This window comes from Poecilia latipinna, unplaced genomic scaffold (genome assembly GCF_001443285.1).
Source record: "Poecilia latipinna isolate Pla-1442-1.1 unplaced genomic scaffold, P_latipinna-1.0 Scaffold137, whole genome shotgun sequence".
NCBI lineage: Eukaryota > Metazoa > Chordata > Actinopteri > Cyprinodontiformes > Poeciliidae > Poecilia > Poecilia latipinna.
Window position 1 is genome coordinate 43,460 of NW_015112753.1, and position 10,139 is coordinate 53,598.

Below are 10,139 nucleotides of genomic sequence, written 5' to 3' on the forward strand. Positions count from 1 at the left end.
GTTAACTGTAAATGTGCAGGCAAACCTCTCACTGTAGAGCAGAAGAGGACAGAGACTGATTTTTAAACCTCTGCTGACGAAGATTAGGGAATAAGATGGGCTTCACGTGTAAGTATCCGCCAATCACAATCCCCCAAAATTAAGGAAATCGAAGCCTAGAAATCAACTGGTTGATAAATCAGTTGGCCAATAAATGCTATATTATGCATGTATATAATGTAAACAGCACTGCCAGAGATGCAATAAGTTTATCACAGGTGTGTGAATGATCTAATGATCAGACTGCTGATTGTAGCCAGTCCACATTGTTAGAAGAACTAGAGGGTCCCAAAACCAAATTTCACTTAGGGCCCCATGAAGGCTTGTTCTCGTCCTGGTGGAATGGACCTAAAAATTAATTCTTATTTTTTTCTTATATGACAGCTCTGTATACCCGTCCTGCCATGCACATGCAGAGGCCAGTTGGTTGGATTTTATGCCATTTACTGAAATGAGTGGTAAACAACACACAAATAGCGCAGTGAGCTTCCCTACTGGTCCACAAGCCTGTGTACACACCGCATACTGTGGTACATGTTACAAGGAGAAGCTAATATCTCGGCTAAATGGGGGAACCTCGAATCAAGAGCGAGGCTCAAAAATCTTATTTATACCCAGTTTCTGGTTGTCTCTTGCCTCCATTCAGTTCTCCCTCTTCCTTGCTTTAATTTTTGTGTTTAAAAAAAAACTGGCAGCATGTCAAACAGTGTAGGGGAGTTGGTTGTAGGATATATCCTACATTTCATCTTTCTTATTTGGCACTGATGTAATATTTGTATGTTTTTTATGGGTCTTTTACACTTTTTATTGTGAAGTTCCACAGAACTTCAAACTTCACAATAAAGAAAAGAAGAACGATGTGATCTTCTTCATAACTGACATGATGCGCACCTCACTCAAATTACTGCAGGTAGTGGCGGCGGTAGGGGGTGCTATAGCTCCCGCTGGAAAAGTCATAGCACTCCTTTAGCACCCCCCAGAAAATCTTAGATTTAGTTGTTTTGTTTTGTTTTGTTTTTTTCATCTAATTTAACATTTCTTATGTTAAATTAGGCAGCATTTTCATCAAAAGACACAAAATAAAAATAAATTATTATATACTTAGTTAAAAAAAAAAACATCATGCCAGAGGATTTGAACTTTGTCTATGCGTATTGTCACTTCTGGGAAACAATTGACATGATCCGGCTCTGCCCCCATGCAGACGTGGAGCAATTCTCCTCCAATCATTCTAGGGCATTTGTCAGCAACTGACCAATCGGACACTTATTGATAGTCAAATCAAGCCCTGTAGAGGTAAATTAAGCTATTAAATAATGAGGAAAGATGCGCCGATGAACAGCAGCCGTTAATCATAATGACTTGCAGCTCTCGGTGTAACCGCGGATTTGCAGCGAACATTCCATGCCATCATGTAGTCTAGCATGTATAGAAAAAAAATTCTAAGCATCTCGTCTTCCGTACGTTTTTAAGGCTGCTCCTGTTTAAGGAGAAACGCTGTTTATGACACAGTGACATAAGTCATGTGGTGTGAATTCAGGCAAAGTCGGTAATTTGATCAATACGTCAGAAGGCAGGAAGTGGTAGGTTTCTAAGCTAGCTGTTTCAGGCTTCTGTAAATACCGCCGTCTGTGAGCCCCAAACAGGTGTGTTACGTTCACAGATAAATTAGCTTGATTCCAGCAAGTAGAAACCATGAATAAACTGACAAAAACAACTTGGAAAAACAACTTTAGCCGCTCAGTTCAATACTTCAGATTCTCACTTCCGATGTACATCATGGTGATTCAAATGATTAAGTGACGTAGTTGCAAAGGGTCAATACTTGGGTATTCCCTTTGTCATAAATGCCAAAAATAATGTAATATAAATAATGTATCTGGAAGTAATCTGGGTAATGGGTCAAGGCTTCATGCTGACGTCTTAAGTGGCAAATAAATGCAAATCAGTCCGATTAAAGTAACAATACTAATACATGTGTGTTGCTAACTATAGGGAAAAAATATCTGTTTTAGCACCCTCAGTAAAATGCTTAACTCCCCCTTAGCACATGCAGAAAAAAAATTCTGGAGTCGCCACTGACCGCAGGACATGGATCTCTTTGTATAGAGGATCCACCAGTCATTAAATATGAAGCCTAAAGACTCCTCTTCCCCACAATCAATCATCATCAGGTTTTCTAAATACAGAGTGAAAGAAAAAGTAATACAAACGGCATGGAATAGATGTGATGTTACCCTCCATGGCCGCAGGATGTGCTTTGACCAAGATTATACCAGAAACATACAGAAGAAATGCAAATAGGTACGAGAAGTTATCAAACAACTTAAGGACAAAAACATGAGAGCAGTGTCGCCTTTTACTGCCCAGCTGAGAATCTAGCTGGACTGTGGTACGAAGGGGTTCGCAACACTTACAAAAGCAGCCTGGAGAAAATGGGATTACACAGTGGCGTGGTGTGGGGTTTCAGTTAGAGCCTTCAATAGACTTTTCTAGACCTGAACAATACACACCGTTGTGCAGGACAATGCAAAAACTATGCACCACACCAAGCCACAGGCATCCAATAATATGCAAATAAATAAAATATGCCAAGTAAAACAACAATGTAGCCCAACAATCAATGTATATTTGGACAAAATACACAGGCAACAGTGCACATAATTGAACGACCAGCAAATTAGCAAAACTTTTCTATGTTCCCCAGTTAAGGTGGAATTGAGCAACAAATAACTGATACCACGGTATCCGGAAAAGCAGGAGAAGCGATGCAGAGTGCAACGAACATCCAGGCACTTTTACAAGGTGATCAATGATTTGTGAGAAATAAATGGACAGATAAATCTGAACTCAAAATATGACCTTAGTGATAAAATTACTTGAAAGAAGGCTAAAATAGTAATACATATTGCAATTCTAAAGATAAAAGGGACTTTCCTTGCCATGTGAGTAGGCCTGTCGCGATAAACGATAAATCAATTAATCGCACGATAAATTAAACCTATCGACCTCATTTTAATTATCGGCTTTATCGTCTCTTCCTGCCTTTTTTCTTTCTGTTGATGACACTGAATGAAAAAAGGCTCATCTCCAGTGCTCTCCACTGACGCTCCCTTCCTATTTCCTTAGTGTAATGTCCAGTGCACACTACAGGAGTTGTTGGCTGACTGTCAGCCCATTTTCAAAACCTGAGACCACACATTGGCCGACAGAAATCCTAGGTATAACGGTTCGATCGGGTTGGTCATGCCATGTGATGTCCAGCCACATGGGCACAAAATAATAGCTACAAGTCCAGTTAACTAATTTTAAAATCGGGCATTAATCAATGCTTTACTAGAATCTACCTGTGATGCATGTGGCTAGAATCAGCGTAAAATTCTGACTGAATGAAAATCATTATAACCTATTTTTGTCACGTTAACGAAGAACAGCTGAAAAGTTACCAGGTTTATCACTGCAGTAGCAATTTGGCTCCAACTCCTCCCCTTGTCATTTCTATATTCTTTCTCGAAATGTTGAATAAATATTAATTTATTAATATTTATAATAAATTATAAATATAGCATTGGAGATATGTTGTTTCCACATATCATCTCCAATGCAGGGCTTAAAGTAAAAAAAAAAAATCCTGAGCCTGAAACTTATAGTTATGATAGAAATTAACTATACCGTTGCTATTGCCACAGTTTAATAAAAAGTGTCTTTGAATAGTGCAAACAATTGCTTCTAACAATACAATTAACAAGCTAAACACTCAAACTTAAATAAGACTTCAGTACATTTCAACTCAAGACAAAATGTAAAATGTCTGTGCCCTAAAGGTTTGCCTTACAGGCAAAAATCCCTCAACATTAAATAAGAGTCCTGTCAGTCAATGTTTTTGCAAGTAATTTAGAACATGCAACATTACCAACTAAATCAGTGTTTCTCAACCTTTTTCGGGCCAGCGCCCCCTATCCCATATCCAGGTCCCTCACCGCCCCCCAACAAAGAATTTGTAGGCTACTTTACACTGACTATTATTTTATTATTAATATTACTATCACTATTGTAGATGTTTTGTTTTTTACGCTTGTTTCTGTATTTATCATTAATGGGGAAGTTTGCGCAGCACGCAAACTTCCCCATTCACTCAGTGCGTTATAGTTACACATCGCTTAGGATTTGTTGCTGCGCGTTTGCAGTGTGAAGGAAAGAGGAGACCAGCTGCACAGGCAACAAGAGCCAATGATCGCCGATCACCGATCATGCACTTTTTCACGAAAATCGGCCCGATTATGATCGGTGACCGATCGATCGGCACACCTCTAGCAGGAGAACAGAGCTGCTCCAAAAGCTACAAATACTGAATAGAAGAAGAAGAGCTGCCATCGATACAGTTGCAGCCAAGCATGGTTTAATGTTACACAATACAGTTTTACCAAGTTGCTCAAAGTCTAAACTGGCATTGTTGTGCATTTAAGGTGTAAAGTTTACCTTCGACCAAACGCCCCCCCCAAAGGAATCCCAGCGCCCCCCTTTTGTAAAAATTTCCGGCAGCTTCCCGTCTTGTCCCCTTTCCTTTGCCCAGCGCCACCTGTTTTTAATTCCTTTCTCAAGTAAACGTGTTTCTTTACCGGGTGAGACAAACTCCATCTTCTTTCATATCGCATTTGATTTAACCGAACGCATGCACTTATTTCTACAAAACGTTTTACAGTCATTGGTCAAGAACACGGGAGCTAGAATTCTGATTGGCAGACTTCTTTGCCTATTATCTACAGCAGTGTTTTTCAACCTTTTTTTGAGCCAAGGTACACTTTTTTAATTGAAAAAATCTCGAAGCACACCACCAACCAAAAATATAAACAAAGATACTCTGTAGCCGCCTATATTATATATATAGTCATTCTTATCGAAGTGTCTTGAATAGGAATCAAATAAACACAAAAATGTATTTCTTATTTCAAATTGCACATAACATGTCCACTTCAAAAATACACCTGAACAGGGCCACAACACTTAAATTTAAAGAAGTTGTAGAAAACTTCAAAGTGTTTTACACACCATTTCACAAGCATTCTTTTAGCCAGAATACAGAAAATAATTCTTATTCTGAAAGAAGCAATAATATTTGGGAAAGATTTCACTTCATATTCACTGTTACAATATGAAGATTTGCATGTACAAAATGTGAATATCTGTATATTTCACCCATCTAGTATGAAACCTGTGCGTATTTGGATGAAAACAGCTGATTTCCTGGCAGAAATTGAAGAAAGACAAAGCTCTTCCTCAACAGCTCTCAGTCTCTCTGGTTTCAGTTTTTATAGTAGCCAGGCTTGAGAAGCTCACTTCACACAGATATGTTGTGGGAAATGGACCCATGTTCTTTCCAACTACTGCTGAGCTTCACTGTCTTTTCCATCACTGTCATCACAGCTAGATACAATGCTTTCACCGCTACCTGTAACTTTCATGCATCACTAATTCTCTTGTTTTAATGTAAAATGCTCTGTACCTACTGCCATCTAGTGGTAAGAAAATTACCACTAGATGGTTAGCCACTACTAACCATGGTTTCGTTCACACCAAGCTTAAGTGCAGCTCGTAGTGCCAGATCGACAGCCCTCAACTTAAAAGCTGCATCATATGAGTTTGAAATCATTTCTACGACGTGCCTGCTGCTAGCATGTGGTTGTTCTAAATGAAAATGAACGCGTTCTTCTTTGATTTACAATTTTTACTTCTAATGATTCACTTCCTGCTCGAGAGCCCCCTGGTGATTGAAGAAAAACACACAGAAAAACCGCACCGGGCTACAATCCGCATGGTTCAAAGTTTAGGAAAAAAGTAGCAGTTTATAGTCCGGAAAATACGGTACCGTAGGTGAAATTGAATAATTTCCACGGCACCCCTGACGATCACTCACGGCACACTAGTGTGCCGCGGAACAGTGGTCGAAAAACACCACTGCCTCAACTAAACTACAGTTTGGTCCAATGCTTGCTTTGCTTGGAAGTCTGGCCCCCAGACGGAGCTCTTTACGCCTAAGTTTCAAACGTCTGACTAAATAAATCTTCCTTATTTTAATTGTAAGTAGTTCTTTAAATGTCCTGTGAGATGATATACTTACCCATGTATCCATAACAACCGGAACTTTCAATATCCAGCAAGTTATTTTCGCAATTTACCGTCTATTAAACGAGTGCCCCCCGGATTAATTACACTCTCTGCAGCTGCAGCTGTGAAGTTGCCGTATTAACCCGATATTTGCTGGAAAGTGCAACGTCTCCCCTTTCAGAAACCGTTGGAATTTTTCAGATAGCGCTACGTGTGGTGGAATTACGGTACTGCAAATTTAGATGTGTCGCTGCTGACATGTTCCGGTCTAGCCTGGATACTACAGTTTGGTTGAGGCGGACCATTTGGTCAAAAGCCGGAAATCCGGCCCCCGGCCGGAGCTCTTTAAGCCCTGCCAATGTCTGCTGGACTTCGGGTTGCGCCTTGTCAGCTGTTTGGGATTCCCCTCGTAATTTCCACTCAGAAAGCACGAGGAGAATCCGCGCTTTCTGATTGGCTACCTGTCACATTCAACAGGCTGCGTTAAGCTCCCAGTCGGGGAAAACCCCCGATTTAGATCGGAGCGGCCACGACCGACGATCTACCGTAACACACCACACACTGCAGGATGATCGGTTACGAAATCACCAGCGACAATCTTGGAACGCCCAACGTCCTAAGATTATCGTAAGGGGAAAAAAGGGGAAAGAAATCGTGTAGTGTGAACTTTTGCATCAGGCTGTGCATGGTCACATCCAAAAGAGTGCAGATTATGAAGTCTGTATACTGTATTGGCCTTCAGTGATCACTAGATTTAAATAGAGAAGACGGCTTCTCTATTAAATAGAGAAGACGGCTTCTCTATTTAAATCTAGTGATCACTGAAGGACAATACAGTATACAGACTTCATAATCTGCACTCTTTTGGTTGAATGCAGTATTTATTTCCACTTTGGCTTTATGTCATTTAGTTTTTATTCAAGTGCGTTTTTTTGTCTTGAAACAATATTATAATTTATCGCAATAATTTTTTAGACAATCGCTCAGCAAAATTTGTTATTGTGACAGGCCTACATGTGAGAAGGTAAGATGACTTACTTGTTTTATTTTATTTTATGTACACTTGTTTTTGGGAATACAAGCAAAAACAAGTGTCATCTGTGTTGCAGATGACACAGTGCCGACATCATGAAATGCAAATGGGGGTCAGAAAATAAATGCAGCCTGTTTACTTCTGTTGATCCAGTTTCAAAATGCCTACAGTCTGTGTTGTGTATGGTTGTTCCCAATGTTCTAATAGAGAGAAATATAAACATTATTTTCATGTTTTGAAGGTAGCTGGTCACAAGGGAGTTGATTTAAAAAAAAAAAAACTTACCGAAAAAAGAAGTGAAAAGTGGATCAGCAATCTATGGCTAAAAACAGGAGGTGGAGGAACTAACAACGTCAGAATTTCCAGTGACCACTTTCTGACAGGTAACGGTCGCATCGTTTAATTGTATTTTCAGATATTTTATTGGACAGTTACTTAGAAAGACAAGCATTCACATGTAAGGTAAGATGTATTATTTTTACGCTCTAGCTTGGTTGTCCCCAGAAAAGGTTTGAGCGCTAGTGTTGTTATCAGTTAGTTAGCTTGTGCTGACATTGGTATTTTACATCTTACATTACTATTTTTAAGGTTGTTCAAGTGCAGCAGGTGATGTAGACTCCCAAGACTGGGCCCCTACTGTTAACCTGGGCTGTAACTATTTCCCCATTCTCTCTGGCCACCATCCATGTTTTTAAATGGGGTTTCTGTAGATCGCTGCGAATGGTTGACCTGCATTATAGAAATGCAGTATTAAGTCCAACATGAAGTTGGGTTTACAGAAGCTAAATACATTATTTACAAGTAGATCCAAGCACATAGAAATAACATGGGTTAGCTTGTTGTTTGCAATAACATTATCATAGATAGACTAATTACTTAAAAATAGCACAACTCACTACTCACACAGCAGAAACAAGTCTACAGCTATTTAATGCTCCTTTTGATCCTAAATGGTTATAGGCCTTTGAAAGCTTTCATCTGGCTCATGCCAGATGAAAGTATGAGGTAATATGAGGTCCGCAGCATCAGATAGTTATGTCATTTATGTCACTGTCAATCGCCTTGACACCGGGTAAATCCTCAAGATTATATGACAAGTCCGATCCTATATGGATTATATCCTAAATATACATGTTTTTTTTGTTTGTTTTTTTAGATACCTTGTCCGTTGCCGCCCATTTAAGGCATTAGCGTACTCGTTGTGATCCATTTTGTTCTGTTTTGAACTTGAGAAATTCACTTCCGGAGCACCATTTGTATTTCGTGTGTCATCCAGGTCACGTGTCTGAAACCCAGCAATTGCTGTCTTTTATCACACCCCATTCATCTCCATGGAGACCGGTTTTAAGGTTGTATGGATGCTTAGTTTATTGTTTGGACGCCAGTTCACTATTAAGTTCAAGTATGTTCTATTACTTTTAAACGCTACTTTAGTTAATCTAAAAATATGGAACCACATTGTGTTAAATACATATTCTTTAATAGCAATGAAACCTACAGAAATAATAATATGAGAAATGTATATCTCTTCATACTTTAGTAAACCAAACATTTCTCAACTAACTATTACCTGACTGAATAATATCAGTATTTAACTTTCACTCATTGGGGAAAGCTAGTGGGACTTTTTAAAACAATGTGCCAGGAGTCACATTCTCTCCCAGTACAATGAACCTGGTTCCGCCCGGCTAGCTGACAGCTGGTGGAGGAGGCCACTGTTAATCCAGACATCTCAGAAAATGAGCAATTAGGTGATGTGTTGATGAATAGAGCAGATATTTAAGACTTCAAATTCGGACAAGCCTTGTCGCCACGCTATGATGTCAGTGGCCTTTAAATCCGGCCTTTGGACACAGCTTTTCATTCTATTGGCTGCACCAATGCCAGGCGATGGTACATTTTTGTTTTGAGAGAGAGCAGAAAAGAATTCGAAATCGAGCAAAGAAGTTTGCGAGCAGAGGTTTGATCCGAGCAGAGAGAAGTTCATCCATCTATCCATCCATCCTCTTCCAGTTACAGGAGTAGCAGGAAAAAAAGACTTGCCAGTTGTAAAGACTGGCCACACCTCGAACCTACCTGCTGGAAACTTTCTCTCAGGTGACTCTGGTCCTCAGGATGGCAAAACTCCAGAATGTCCTTTCCCAGCAGGTCCTACAGTTTTAGGACAACAAGAGGTTAACTAAGATTTATCATACAAAAAGAGATTGAACAAATTCTCCACCTCCTTTTTATTTAAATCTTTTTTTTTTTTGCTCTTCTGGGTCTCTACAATTCATTACCTCATAATCAGTGTGTGCATAAATGGTTGAATGACTGCATGTGGTCATAAAATTAGAATATCAGAAGAATCCTGAACTACTATTTCTAGCTAAAGTAATGCACCGTTCTGACCAAAACAACTAATCAGAACCAGTAGGACGCTTTTAGGGCTGTCAATCAACTTCATTCACTCACTGCTAAATGTGCCAATGGTGGAGAAACAACTTATTGTTACAGGAAAATCGTTTATCTGCTATCACCGGTAGCTATGCTAACTAGATTAAGCATTTACAACAGGCTATGCTAGCTACAGAATAGCACAGAGGAAGTGGGAGAGAGGAAGAGTCACATGAGATTGAGATTGACAGCACTAAAACTCTCCTGCCACTGACTGGTTGCTTTTACAGAACACTGGGAGAAAGCAGAGGAAATAGATTTTTCACAAATGATCTCTCATACCATACTGTCACAACATAATGACAGTTTTAACAAATACGTGGGAAAAAAAATATTTTTATAAAAGTTACTGCAGCTTTAATTTCACTTAAGGACTGTCAGGAGGGAGCTGCTGCTGACTGACTCGTCTGTTGTTAAGTGGTAAAAGGTACAAGGGAGAAGTTAAATATATGAATATGTTGGAAATTTTTTTCCTCAATTCATTAAATGCTAGTGAAATGGAGGCAAACAGCAGTCTGTAGCTACG

At 39.5% G+C, this 10,139-nt stretch overlaps 1 protein-coding gene across 1 annotated transcript in view; it reads right to left on the reverse strand.

The window, feature by feature from the left end:
* LOC106945274 (aryl hydrocarbon receptor nuclear translocator 2-like) overlaps positions 1–9,352 on the reverse strand; it is a 49,518-nt gene extending 40,166 nt beyond the window's left edge. The window contains exon 1 of the mRNA XM_015028837.1: positions 9,254–9,352. The gene's annotated coding sequence lies outside the window, so the exon portion shown is untranslated. The remainder of the gene's footprint in view (positions 1–9,253) is intronic.
* Positions 9,353–10,139: the final 787 nt, after the last annotated feature.